This window comes from Dermacentor albipictus, chromosome 9, assembly GCF_038994185.2.
Source record: "Dermacentor albipictus isolate Rhodes 1998 colony chromosome 9, USDA_Dalb.pri_finalv2, whole genome shotgun sequence".
In the NCBI taxonomy this organism is placed as follows: domain Eukaryota; kingdom Metazoa; phylum Arthropoda; class Arachnida; order Ixodida; family Ixodidae; genus Dermacentor; species Dermacentor albipictus.
In genome coordinates this window covers 11835001-11849445 of record NC_091829.1, presented here as the reverse complement: position 1 = coordinate 11849445, position 14445 = coordinate 11835001, and the positions used below count along the sequence as shown (strand labels likewise).

General features: G+C 48.1%; 1 protein-coding gene across 8 annotated transcripts in view; it reads left to right on the top strand.

Annotated features, from left to right (window-relative positions):
• LOC135911132 (nucleolar protein dao-5-like) overlaps positions 1–14445 on the top strand; it is a 282911-nt gene that overhangs the window by 21586 nt on the left and 246880 nt on the right. For 3 of the 8 annotated variants that reach the window (XM_065443266.2, XM_065443263.2, XM_065443264.2), the window contains exons 1-2: positions 2600–2906; positions 2991–3172. The gene's annotated coding sequence lies outside the window, so the exon portion shown is untranslated. Of the gene's footprint in view, positions 1–121; positions 253–2122; positions 2451–2599; positions 2907–2990; positions 3173–14445 lie in introns of those variants that run through there. The other 5 variants (XM_065443270.1, XM_065443267.2, XM_065443268.2 and 2 more) reach the window with 5 other exon arrangements.

Genomic DNA, 14445 nt, shown 5'->3' with positions numbered 1-14445 from the left:
CCGCCGAAACTGGCAGCGGAGCTTTTCTCCTTGTCGGGTACGCAGACGATGACGTGCCTTTAGGACGTGGCTAGCACCCGCTGCGGGGGACGGGCCTGGGATCGGATCGTCTGGTCTCGTCTTACCTTGTCTTCCAAGCACTGGTGCATATCCACTATGGGGGATTGGCCAAGAAGCAGGCAGTTGTACGCGCCGACACGTCTCCTCTTCTTCCTCATCTGCTGCTCGGTGCACTGACGCCCGCAGAAATTGGTACTACTGTACTAAACAGCTAAGATGCCCCAGCTGTGTGTGATGTTAGCGCGTGTGTAACTGCAAGAACAGCACTGTGGCATCAGCACCGATGAAATGATGATGACGGCAGAGGTGAACATGGCGTGACGATCGGCAGCCTGATTACGACAGCGTGATGGCACGAGACTAAAGTTGCACGTTGGGCTTGTTGGTATATCATGACGGAGGCGTAGAGCATCAGAACCAGGACAAAAGAAGAACGCCAAACGTTTGTGTCGTCTGTGCTCTTCTTTTGTCCTGGTTCTGATGTGCTACGCCTTTTGCCTCCATCGTGACGACGAAGACGACGACCTGACGACGACGTTCACGGTGATGACGGAGGCCATGTCGAAAAAGGCACGAAGGCGGTGGAGAGCCTGCGCGGGACGCGCGCGTCGAGGGGGAAATGCAAAGACCGACGACTGATACGGAAAGGAGACGCGCCTTATATAGTCTTTTTTTATATCGAATCTTTAGATCGAAGAAGGCCTTGCATGGAGATTTTCTTTCTGCTAGTGATGTAGCCGGGCAGTTCCGTCGTACAAGAATTCTGACGAGCTTTGTATAATCTCCGAAGCTATCTCTTTTCGAAATGCGTCCCTGTTCGTGCGCGTTACTTTCTCTGCAATGCGTGTCCTGACTTGTGCTGCTGTTGTTACACATGAACATTATTATTCCCGCTGAGAAAAAAAAATGTGCTAGCGAACGACCACCGCTGCAGACGATATCAATATCAATGACGTTGTTACGAAATGTTACGCGTTTTGAGCACCCGGTCGCAAGCTGCAGAGAGGACGATTGTGTTTTTGTGCTTTAATGCCTGAAACAACATTTTGTTAGGAAAGCAACTAACGCCAGTACATCTTTCCGCAAAGTTCAGGAATTAATATCTTGGAACTCGTGTCATCCTGAGAATTCGTTGCAAGTGGACCCGCCTTGCGAACTCTAGGGTTAGAATTTGTAAATTGCAATATGGACCATAATGTAATTTTTGCACAATGTTTTGTGCAAGTAATGCGCGCCTCTTCGAGTAAACCAGCCCACGAACTAGAATTGTACAACCTGCCACAAACAACTTTAAAAAAATTTTTGAAAGTGTTTGCTGAAACGCCAGGTATAAACTGTATTGCCGAATAATTTACATAACGGATAGGTCGCATATAACGAATCGGATTATAGGTAACTGCATCTATACTACTATATACTACTGCAGACGTGCTGGTGACCGGTTCTGTTTTCCGCGCAACTACGCAGTGAAACAAGAAAAGAGTACCAAAAATATTCACATGCTACAAATATATACGCATTCAAGCGCATAATTACTTTATTAAAGCGCAGCTTTCCCTGCCTTCTTTCCCTGGGTTTGGTGTGTCTGATCGGGTCTACTTCTTCCCGAATGAGGTGGACCGACCCTGGAGGCAGCGCAGCGGCATAAACCGGGAGATGGCGGGCCGTAAAGTGGGCCGACACCGCAGGCAACTTAATCCGCGGTCGCGTGGGTCACGTGGTGATGGCTTCCGCGTCTTGCTGTTTCGTCGGGCGGGCGCGTAACCGCTGTGCTGCGAAAGGCGTTGCAGAAGATGAACTGTTTGATAGCTAGCATTTAATCAACCGCTTCAAAGAACTTCAGGTATAGATTCCAACGTGTGCGCAGTATCTGCGTAATTTTCATTACAACGGCTGCGACCGTGACTCGGCGCCCAGTTTACTTCGATGGTGAAGTGGCATAGCAAATCCCGCTTCACCCGTCCACGAATCTCTCCACGTGTCACATGAGCGAGCGAGTCCCGTGGCCGTACCGCTGGATGGGTTGTTTGAGCCGGCCGACATGGGCGACACGAGCCCGGGCAGCACGTCAGTCTCAGTCCGACGCGCGGTGGTTTAGGCTAGCTTACTGAGACGTTCGAGTATGTATATAAAAAAAAGGGTCTATCACAGCGTACCAGCAACTTATCGTGCAAATGCGCGCTTTGTCGCCGGTGTTTACAACCGCACGAAGTCGAGCCTTTTCCAGCGTGACGGAATCTCTATCTATCGAATAAGCGTCGGCAGTCGCGAATAAGAAATATGGCGTCCATGCAGAATACAGCAAGGCAGGCGCCCGTGCAGAAGCAAACATGGACTGCATACCATCATGGTCTCGTGCGCAGGCGTATTGAAAGTGCGCGTAATCAATAGTAAGATCTTCTACCAGTTCCTATATGGATCCGCCGCGATGTGTACAGGCAAGGTCAAAAGTTAACGGCGTGCCGGTTCCGCGCAAAAGTCGAGAGTCAGCACAGTTTTTATCTTGCAGCCATTAAGACCTCAGGACACTATGTTGGTTGAGTACATTCGTACACCGTAGCAGATCTGAAATCCAGGCTGCGCTTCGAGAATCAAATATTCAGCTTTTCTTTAGATCCGACATGCCACGCCACATTTAAGCTTGCCTGTGCATTGCAAGCATGTTGTGATCATCCGGTTCGTTACAGTTCGCGTACGCTCTGTAAGTCTGTTCGTTTCGGGATGTTACCGCGTCGAATATCAGAAGGCAGAAGCGCACAAAAGCATGGAGCTCCTCCGTGGTGTCCGCGGTCGCTGGTTGTCACTCGAGGTGGGCCACTCAGAAGAGCGATGGAGCCTGTACGACAGTACGAGTTAGTCTTAAGACGAGTGGTTCATGTCACCGCCTATTGGAGAGAGCTTCAATAAATCAACGTTTTCTTTGCCCGCAGAGCGTGACGTCGGTCCAGGTTTCGTGCACAGAGGTCGTACGCAGAATACAAGGGCACGTGCACAGGACCGCCAGCGCAGGGCTGGACTCGGTGATGGTAGGCCTGATACACTTACTAGCCGTGCGTCTCCTGCCAACCCCGACGCCAGTGCTGACAGGCACAAGGAGGCAGCGGATTCCGAGGTATGTGAAGAGGCTCTTTTCTTTTTTGTTAACGTTTCCGCTGTAAATATTACCGGCCTAATTAATTTGGCTTGTTTCACCAGTCTATTCAATGAAGCTTGTAGCAAACGTCGTGGCATATAGCGTAGTACAGGTATCCGCCGTCATACTAGCGGACGTGCGGTCCGCGGTACATTTAGCCGCCTTTGTTAATCCAGAAGTGACCTTTGAATGCAAGTGTATTGGCTGCGGTGCGCGACTGATGACAGAGGGTACCTCTGGAAAAAGGCCAACCTTGAGGCAGGTTTATTATTTCGGAATCGGCTTTAGCAATCACTGATGGCCGTTTTTTTGTATCTATGTGTGGACGCAACTGTGGAAAGGGCAATGTACGAGTCACTTGACTGTTTTTAGACAAAATCAGTATGTTTCAGCACAAAAGCGCACATATTTTGCCAAAATAAACGAAACCACTTGAGGCATGGTGTCGATTCGCGCCGCGGCTTCCTGGTACTCCTGGCGCTGGGCAGCTCTGAAGGAGGAAGAAAAGAGTTCGAGTCTTCCTCCAGAAACGATGAGTACGTAGTACGCAGATGCAACAGGAAGCCACCTGGACGTGCCGCAGTAAGCTCCGGTTATTCGTGCATTGGCTCCGTTTCCTTTGACAAAGGCTGTACGTGGGGCGTGGTGCACGAATCGAATTAAACGTATTTTAGCTTCCACGAGACTACCTTCATAACTTGTTCCTGCGTATGCAAGTGGGAGGGGTTCATCTTACAGGTCGGCGACATCTGTGATCGCATATTTGTACGTCCTCAAGTACTCTACTAGCGTTCGCTTAATTGACTTATTTCAAGTGATCTTCCACGCCTCATCGGTCGTAACCTCAGCGTCCAGTATTCCTGTCTATTATCTAAATAGACTTAATTTGTTGACCTTGATCCCTTGGCCCCGACTTAGCGCACAAAGAAGCAGCGCTCTGTGGTAAAGGAAATGCGCCGTCCACGTTTGAGTTCAACAACGCCACAGCTTGAATCGATGCCACGCTGGTGCATCACGGTGCGATTAAAAATTCGGCATGCCCTTTGCTTCTCCTTGTGTTTAGTTTCCAATGGCAGGCATGCGAAAGCGTATACCGTTGAACAGGGGGATAATAAGCATGCATTAAAGCGCCCCACTTGGACGCTATTAGCACGCCCCTTCGTCCAACACGCATCATAACCTGAGGGGGCACGCTCGTGATTAGCAAGGCTAAATTTGGTACTTTGCAACCTCTTGGTTCACATGGGAGTCAACAAGTCGCTGTTCCCTTTCGTAGCCAAACCGTCGTTGCTGTCGGCGCGAGTCATTATGCGCACGCGGGAAGCACAAGAGGGCGCCACAAGCGCTGAATGCTAACAGCTGCGTGCTTGCCCCTGTAATCACTTCATTTTTCATTCACTCTGCTCGTGTAGCAGCAGCAGCATTATTATAGGATTATAGCTGCTCTCTGCTACTTTCTCAGTGAGGGTGAGTAAAAATGAAATGCGTATGGTATAACGGAGCGCACGCTTCTGAGTGCCTCGAGCACTTTATAGTCTCTTCGGAACCCACCTTTTCTCGTCCGTAGCGTTTCTAATCTCGTTAAATACTCGCTATAGGGATATGTTTTGAAAAACGTGCAGTGCTGTCGCCTCTGGAGCTGTATTTGTACAACCGGGAACACAGTAGTACAGAACCTTTAGCATGGCAACGACTCTCGACTGGCAATTTATTGTACCCATTCTTCAACGGTCGCGATCATTCAGAACGAGGACGCAACGCTTCTTGAGCGCGAGTTATTGGTTCCCTAACCTAGTTTTCTGTGACGTCGACGCCATCTGTATGCTTACGCAGCACTGCACCGTTCTAGGCAGTGCAGAGAGAATATGCAGTGGTGAACCCCGTTACGTCAACGCCGCTTGTATCGCGCTACCTTAATTTTCTAGAATGAGAGGGAAAGGTCGAATTCGTGCGGCTGTAACATTCATACAGGGGGGTAAGAGGTCCCGTGTAATTTGCAGAAGGGCTCTGCAGGCGGTATCGCCCTGCTTACGGCCGGCATCCTCTTGAAACCCTCTTCCCCTAGCAAGCACGCAGGTAGTGCGTGCGCACACCGAAGCGAACGGCGTGACGTCGAGGAAAACGAGTTGGGCACCGACGAAGGCTGTAGCTGCGCGAGACCGCTCGTCTGAAAGGCGTCAGAGATCGGTGTATACGTGGAAGCGAAGGCATCCAACGGCAGCGGAAAGTTCAGCGCGTGCGCCAGGGCAGCGTCGGCCAGCAACACCACCATTACCGTATTTGCCCACATGTAGGCCGATGCATTCTTTATTCTGCCGAAAAATCATGTACGGGAGTCGGTGGTCGGCTTAAACCGCAAGGCCTTCGGCACGTCTTCCGCACGCCTGCGGTCGTGCGAAAAAAATTGCACCTGTCGCACCCTGGTGCACAAATTTCTGTTTATACTGGGCCCGCACATGCAGTGTAAATCGAAATTTGTGCACCGATGTGCGACGTGAGCACTTTTTTTCGTAAGACCGCACGTGTGCGGAAGCCGTGCCGAAGGCCTTGCGGTTTGCGCGTCAGTCGCCCCTTAACGCCCCCTCGCAGCCACAATTAGACAGCAACAACAGAACGAATTTCTCAGCTCTGCGTGCGTAGTGGTTGGCTTTCACCGTACCGCAAAATATCGTCACCTCGAATGAAAAAAAAAGAAGTTGCTGATTTTATCAAAACACAGAGATGCAAGAATGTCCTTAACGACGGAAATTGTACGGGTGAAGTCGTGGGAGCGGGTGAATGCTCGAGGCATCGCCCGGAAGAAGCTGCTTCAACATTTCGACGAACAGTAATGAAATGCACGTTCCTTACGCAGTCGAATGGCGTTTATTTATTAATTCGACTTGCGTTCGAGAAAAGCTTTTGCTCTGTAATTTTGTGCCTTTCCCAAAATTAGGTGTCGGAGTAGAATCGAGACAGTCCCATAGGTTCGAGTAAATACGGTACTACGCGTGTTTCTTGCCTATGCCATCGCACACCGTGGACACGGAACGTGCGAGTGGGGTCAATGAGATTCGTGCGTTCTCCCTGGTGCGTGCATATATGCGCGCGCAGCGCGTACGCATTAGCACCCGATGATGATGCGGGACTACACGGCAAGGAGGGGAAGAACACACAGACAAAACGAAAACAGCTTCTCCGCTCCAACGGCCTACAAAGAAAACGGATGCATGCTCACGACGACGAAGACGCCGGTAAAAGCGCGTCTCGAATCGGCGGTTATTGATACCGACGCGGTGCGTTGACCCTTTTTCTTATTTATCCCCGTTGCCACGTAACGGAGGCGAGAGCGGCCAACCTCCATGACGGTGTGCACCTCCGGTACAGGCTGCAATCCTAGGAAGGGACCTTCATTCGACATCATGCGAGCGTCTTTCACCTGCTCTCGTAGCCTCCCCCGCCGCCAACAGTGCGATTGCAGTGCCTCCTAGCAGCTGAGCGGCGAACCCATTGAAACCGGTTCGAAGTCATGGTTGACATGTTTAGCAGCCATTCGCACTCGCGACTCCTACGTTGCCTGATTGGTCAATTATCCACATCTGTATTTTACTTGTACTGCGAAGCTTTCATTGCCTCATTCCAGAGACATTGCGATTACAGTTTGCGGTAGACAGGTTCCTTTCTCGCCTCTTTTTGAATCTTCTTTAATAAAAATAAATGCGAGACCGATGGTGGGATCGAACATCTGTCTGCCGGCACTGCAGCCAAGTGCTCTAACCATTAGGGCATGATCTTATTTATTATTATTGTTATTATTATTGTCCGCTAGATGGCGATCGCATCCGTTCTTTTCTCGTGCCAAAGCCAACTAGCTCTTTGAGACGCTTGGCGTGTGCGTCACGTGCAGGTTTATCGCATTCTTCCCTCGTGACAGTTAGTGTCTTGAGACGCTGTCTCAGACTACACCCGCTCGTGATCGGCCTATATTACCCAGCCTTTACTTGTAGCAGCGAAGGATATGTACTCGTTACGCTATACGTAGACGCTGTGCGACGCCTTACCGCCTTCGTGATCGGTCCAAGACGAACAGGCTTTTCTGAGCCGGAGTATACAAGTACCGTCGTCGTTGTAGCGCATACACCACATGACGTAGACGTGCGATGGTGTAGCGCTTAGCCGCAGATCGCATGGCGTTACAATACGTGGTTCTCTCGCCGACGCCCCCGTCCAGTATTATGTGCGACCCAACAATCGGCATGTGGTAAACTCGCGTCGAACGGCCGGTGTATGGAAATCATGCCGCCGCCGTCATATGATTGTCGTCACCGTCGTCTTGCTGCTGTCGTCACACACGCGCTCGATTCACGCACGTACAACTATTGTTCGCCGTGCACGAACACGTTGGTCCACCTGTTAACGCTTTGCGGAACCAGAACGAGGCTGGATGCTACCTGCAGAAACCCTGCAAACGATGCAACCTGAAAAAATGCTTTGCATAACATCGATTTCCGCAGCACGTGGGATCTGCGCAATTTTTTGTAGCTTTCTTCGCTTTAATTATAAGGACCGAAGGTAACTCCCATGCATCGGCGCCGCGGTATCGGATGTACAAATTAAGTTTGGCCGACTTGACTGCCTGGCATCTGGGATTCCTTAACAAGCAGAGACACTTCAGTACACGTGCTTCTGCTTTCTAGCCCCATATGAATACGGCCGCCGTAGCTGGAAGTCGAACTTCTGACCTTGTGCATAGCAGTGGAGCCACGCAGCCCCTTAGCCACCGAGACCATCAACTTTCTTCACTTGGAGTGATCTAAAACGTGTTAATTCTTAGAAGGTGCAATTATTGCGAAGGTACAGAGTTAGCGATAATTTTGCGATCTTTATCAGCTATAATTTGTGCGAACGATAGGTCTAGTTTCCACAGTCGATAGGATAATACCCATGCCACGCGTGCGAAATTAATGCCCTTAAATGTCAGTGTGTTTTGACTTAATGTTATTATATCTGACGTTTCTGCGACACGACAGCTGCAGTGAATGCCGTAGGCTAATTTGGCCATTCTAATACAACGAAAAAAGTGCTTGTCAGGCAAAAGGTCATTAAATAGCACTAATAACATTAACTGTTATATTTTATGTAGAAGCATTTCAGTTTACTTCAGAAATGTGTATTTCATGTGCAGCCGTATAGATGCTAACATTAGGAGCGAAAGTATACTCAATCGACTGCCGAATGATTTGTGACAACTCACGATGCCTGAAATCGCATTAACTTTTCATGACATTAAATGTGTCCCCGTGTCACCACGAGAATGTCGTTATACTTTAAGGCATTAGGCAGGTAAAGTCATTCTTTATGTTTTCATGTCCGAGAAGAATGCTGAGGTGTTTATTTAATTTGTTGGATTCCTCGGGGTCCTCTATCAGAGAAGGACCTTTTGAGGCTACCCAGCTTTTTCCTACATTATACCTCGCGATTGGCGCATGATGGCCTTAGTTGCTTATGCGCCATTAAACTCAACATCAACATCATTCTTTATGCCCATGTGGCATAAGTATAAGCAAAACAATTTGTTTAAATGCCAGAAATTATGTTCCAAGTCTTCTCACACGGCTTCTCCTAGGACATCTCGGCGCTCCTCGTGTTTCTCAATAGGGAAATCACAGCTGGGACCGAGGTAGAGCTTCGTTAAGCAGACTTCTTTTTATCACCGTCGTGCGGCTCGCAAAATGCAGCCACAGGTGGCCATTTGACGCATTCGTGATATGTTGTCAAGTAATCGTGCACACGCCAGCTGCCCTTCGAAAGTGCTCCGCGAAGAGTCGGTCCTATGTGATCCGTGTTTGGGCAGGCGTGCCGGCGTTGCTCGTTCAACTTATTTACGGTCACCATGGTCAGATGTTATCCGCTGGTTAATGGCTGCATCCTCCGCACGGAGCTGCGTGCGCGCATTATGATGCCGAAGCGTCCTCTAGGAAGCGTAGGCCCAAATTCGTGCGGGGAAATCGATGGCCCCAGAAATCGGGTCTAGTGTGCGCCTAGCAATCTCGGAGGCTATGGGAATACCTTTAGTCACCATGTGCACGGATCCAAAATGACGATACATCGTCAGACCTGTGATGGAGCGAGTGCGCGGACTTTTGGCGCGCGAAAAGAAACGTTGGACACGCGAGTGCCGCGTCCTTTGCGCACTGCAGCCTGGGTGCATTATAGACTGATATACCCGGCTGAATATTCGGGTGTTCATTTTTGCACGGGAATCTTACGCGAGAATAAAGTTCGTTGCCGAATAGTCATATGCTCCGTGGTTGATTTCTTTCAACAGTGCAGTAATTATAGTTTATACTTGCGCTTTCTCAGGTACCATAATGCTTTCTAAAAAGCCCTGCAGAAGTTTCGTGTGGTTGCCTGGCATGATAACCACGGTTTTGTAGGTGTTTGCTGCGTGCTTTTTTGTCTTGTCTAGAGAAGCGTTACACTGTGTAAAGGGTCCTTCTGGCTGTCTTTTGTGGTGTTTTAACTAACTTACCAACTATAACAAAATATTACTAACTAACTAATGAACGAGAAGAAAGGGGTTAAGCGAGGGGGCCGATTTTTATTAATCATATCATTGGATGTCAACAAATAAAGATCCCAAGGACAACATGGGGGAAATTACTTGTCCTTACTAATTGAATAAAAGGAATGATAAACGAATGGCAGTGAAAGTGGATGAAAAAAAAAAAAAAGCTTGCCGCAGGTGGGGAACTATCCCACGTCTTCGCATGACGCAGGTTGGATCGAACTTGCGGCCGGTAGGATCGTTCTCCACCTGCGGCAAGTAGTTTCTTCACCCACTTTCATTGCCATTAATTTATAATTTCTTTAATTAAATTAGTAAATACTAGTAATTTCCCCTATCTTGTCCTTGGTGTCTTTGTTTGTTGGCATCTCATGATATAACTAAATGGCCGTAACTAACTATTACTAACTACAAATGATGCGATATGTTGCGACGGTTTACAAAAACGTTTTCAAACTATCGCCTCTGCCGATTTCTGAACGGGACATGGGGGTGTATTTATCAAGAATTAGGAGCTCCTTCGAGTGGTGGACAATATTTATCCACCAGAAGCATTCACTGTGCGGGGACCTTCGTAGACTTGACAGGCTTGACTCGTTGTTACGCTGAGCGCAAGGTCGCAGGTTCGATTCGCAGCAACGAAACCACGCTGAATCGGCTAGACCGTCCGTGTCGGCACGAAATACTTCGCGACTGCTGCGTCGATGCTGGCAGCCAATTTCGCGGTCTCGTCCCCGTTCTGTGTCTCTCGTGTTCGTTCAGAACGTATACGTCGTTTTCACACTGTCCCATGGTGGCTCCTGGAAAATCGGCGAATCTCACGTCTCGGGCACTCGGATGCAACCTCGCTGTTCGACGCATCAACTCTTAACGTGAGTGGTTTGCGTGCCGACGCGCACGCCAGCGACGAATTTGAATACATTTTGAGCAACCTTGCAGTAAACCGTGCAGTAAATCTTGCAGTAACGTGCTGCGACGAATAATTTGTCGTAAGGGGAATGGAACTAAATTCATTTTGTTCTTTCCATATTTCAAATCCATGGACAGCTCTGAACGTCGAACGCGATATCATCATTTGTTCGTTAGTCTGCAGGAGGCATGAAGTCGAACTTCGTGAGAATAGCGTTCCGCTGTAAGTTTTTAGCAAATAACCTTTGCAGCAAGTTTCATCAATTTTTTTTGTAGTTCTTACTCTGTACGCGTGCTTTCAGGATTGCATCGGACAATACAGGCTAGCGTACGCTTCGGTCAGCGCGTTTCATTGTAAGGCGTTGCAGGCGTTCGTGGTGCTGTTCATTTACGCATTTAGTGACCACGAATGCCCGCAAACAAAGAATATCCCCGCGCTAACCCTGTTCCCTGGCCCCTATTTTGTAGCTGACTTCCCTTAAGGAATGCGGTCACGTTACATCCGGTAGCAAGTGTGTAGTAGTGTTCGAACTGGTTCTTGAAGCCTCTTGTCTGAAGGCTCTCGTATGTCATATGTACCTCAGAAATGTCTAATGACTGAGAATTCTGCTTGCGATACAAAGTTGTAGTTCGCGTTTGCACGGGTTTCTGTTATCCCTTATGGAGGTTCTTGTATGCCATATGCATAGTGACGCAGACAATAGCGGGAAAAAAAAAACGCGAAGATTGGCGCCGTTATCTTATCGGCAACAGCGTTCATTTCGCCTCTTGGATGCAGGATCCATGGCGCCATAATTCTGTGTCGCGGTAAATACAGAGACTTCACAACAAGGGACGTAGTACCTGCGCCTTGTTGGCGCATGAACGTGTACCTCAGAAGCGATTGATGAGCAGGATCATGTGAGGCAGCCTTCTATTGCATGCAAATATCTTGCACAACCAAGAGCGTTGGCTTGTCCCTTGGCTAACACTGTTGCTTCGAGGCTGTAAAACTTTTCAGTTGTATGTGACAGCGAGCCCAAACTACACCTGCGGCGAAAGGAGCCGCAGTCGAAAACTGCGTAATAATTCTGGCCACCCGATGCCTACCGAAATATGTGGCGCCAGAGTTCGACGTCGATCGGCATTTTATGCAGTTTTCGTGATCCTTCGTCGCAGCTATCACCATGTTGCCACAAAATGCCGCGAACAAACAAACTTACACTTGAAGGGACACTACATAGAAAAAGAAATATGTTGAGTTGTATTAGTAAATTGCCCTTCTACAATGCTAGCAAAGTCGCTCTTACCGTGAGGACAGGCCTGGTATAAGCCAGAAAACACGTCATAGCGATATACGGGTGACGACACCACCTCGAAATTCCCGCAACAGCTACCCGTGACGACATGGATTTCGACGGCGTTTGCTGGGCCCAGGTATTAATTTTTTTAACTGTAAAGAGCGACTGTATCATATTTTAAGAGAGCCAAATACTGAACTTGGCAAGTTTAGAGAACTTTTACTGAGCCGTTATGATCCGAAACTAAAAAAAAGAAGAAAGAATTCAAGTCCATGAGGTCACATTGGCGCACAGGCGTTGGGGTTCTGCGCGAAGTATAAAAAAAAGGGGGGGGGGGGGGGGACTCAGACCGCCAATTTCTTCTCCAATAACCGACTTATGACTGCAGTATTAACGAAAATAGAGTTTTTAAAAACTACATAATTAGTCTAAACTCCCACAGGACAAACCGCGCCACCGTTATACACCCATACGGGCGTTAAAAGCTTTAGCGCAGTTTCCTTCAGGCGGAGCTTTTTAGCGAAAACTCCTCGTTTTTTTTTTTATTCACATTCAGTTTCCAGCAAAGCGCGAAAACAAACAAACATGTAATATGCTCAAGTGCATATTGTGTCGCTAAAAGCTCAGGCGTGCGGAGACAATGGAGCCACCAGTGGCGTAGCCAGGATGGGGGAGGGAGAGAGTGGCATACCGGACAATTGCCTCCACCCCTGGAAATTTGTGTTAGTGTGCTGTCAGCCCAGCTTCACCTCTCTCCCTCTTACTCTACCCGTACCCAAACGAGTGCCTGCCCCCCCTCCTCCTCCTTAAAAGAATTTCCGGCTACCTAAAAGCGGCAGTCATGCGCTACGCCGTTGACAGAGGAAGGAGGGAAACAGAGGAAGCACGTACGCGCGCACCGTACGTCACAGAAATGCGTCATGCAGCGGTGTGGATGCTGAGATGACGTATAGGTAAGCGAGGGCCGAACTCAAAAGCGGTCAAGGGAACGATTCCAATTCAAGGGAACGATTCCAATTCGCTGGCATCAAAGTCGACGCGCATGTGGAAGTCGTTATTGGTCCGTATACTGGCAAGAAAGCGCGAACCGTTATTGCGTGCTAGTATCTCGGTTGTGTAGCCCCCTCCAGCTAAGCTGCTACCAGCTCTATTTTCCACGACATCGGAATCTCGGTAAAAAGCAAAATATGCGGGAAAAAAAGCAATAGTATTCGCAATGACAGTTAACTAAAGTTGCACGCTGGGCTTTTTGGTATATCATGATGGAGGCAGTTAACGCTATGTGGGGTGCTCCGCGTAACTTGAGCCAAACTTCAAAAATATACAATTGCCACGTAGGTCGACAAAACCAAGGTAATGTTGTTTTCCGTCGCGTGAAGGTACGCATAATATATGTTATATTATATTCCGCCTAATTACATAATTAGTCTTACTTAATTAGTCAATCAACAATTAGATGAAAAGCGTCAATGAGAAAATTGTAAAGCAGCACGAAACTCCCGATACAGCTTTCTGTTACTCAATACGTGCCACATAAAGGTGCTTTTGCAAGCATGGAAGCAGCCCGCGAACACACGTAAAATTGCCGCGCGACTGGCCGCTCGAGGGACTTCGCGTGTATTCGAGGGCGTTGATGTTCCTTCGAGGATGTTCCACATCTGGCCACCATGGCTCTGAGTGGCGCTGGCTAACACTCCCAAGGCTAGGTCTAGTAAAAGATGAATACCCAAGTTAGCGGACGGTTTAATAGCCATCGCCGTAGCACAATTGGTGGTGCATCGCACGCGTAATGCGGAGGCTATCGATCCGGCTCCCACTGGCGGCATCTTGTCTTTCAGTCCAATTACATTTCCTTTTTCCCCTTCATCATGTTCTATTTCAATTTCAATCGCGGTTAATTTCCCCGATGCGTTCCTTGGCATCATTGTCTATTGGATTTCATTTGGACATGTTAAAGAAAAAAAAAATTCGAGCCCCTCGATTTTATTTCTTCGGCGACTGTGTGTATATATATATGTGTACATACATATATATATATATATATATATATATATATATATATATATATATATATATATATATATATATATATATATATATATATATATATGTATATATATAATGTGACCTTGGCTGACGCAGTGTATTTGATGCACAGACACCTCGCGAGACCGCCCCGACGAAGGCGACGAGGGCCGATGAGTAAGTAGTATATATAGAAATGACAACGATGAAGCGCATTCATAGCGCTCAGGATAAATACATGTTGTCATGATTGTTGTTGTTGACCTTAGTGGATTTACGCCAAACTTTCCTGTTGTTGTTGTTATGCGTTTATTAAAACCAAGGTGCTGTACTGAATTAACAAATGCAACATAAACGTGATATATTCACCAACTGAGCGCCGCAAGCCTATAATTATGGAAATGATTAGCCATGATTACAGTCAACTTCCGCGGACCTTCCCAATTTCGGGGATGTTATTAACGAACAGCGTGTTGAGGCAAGAACCAAAA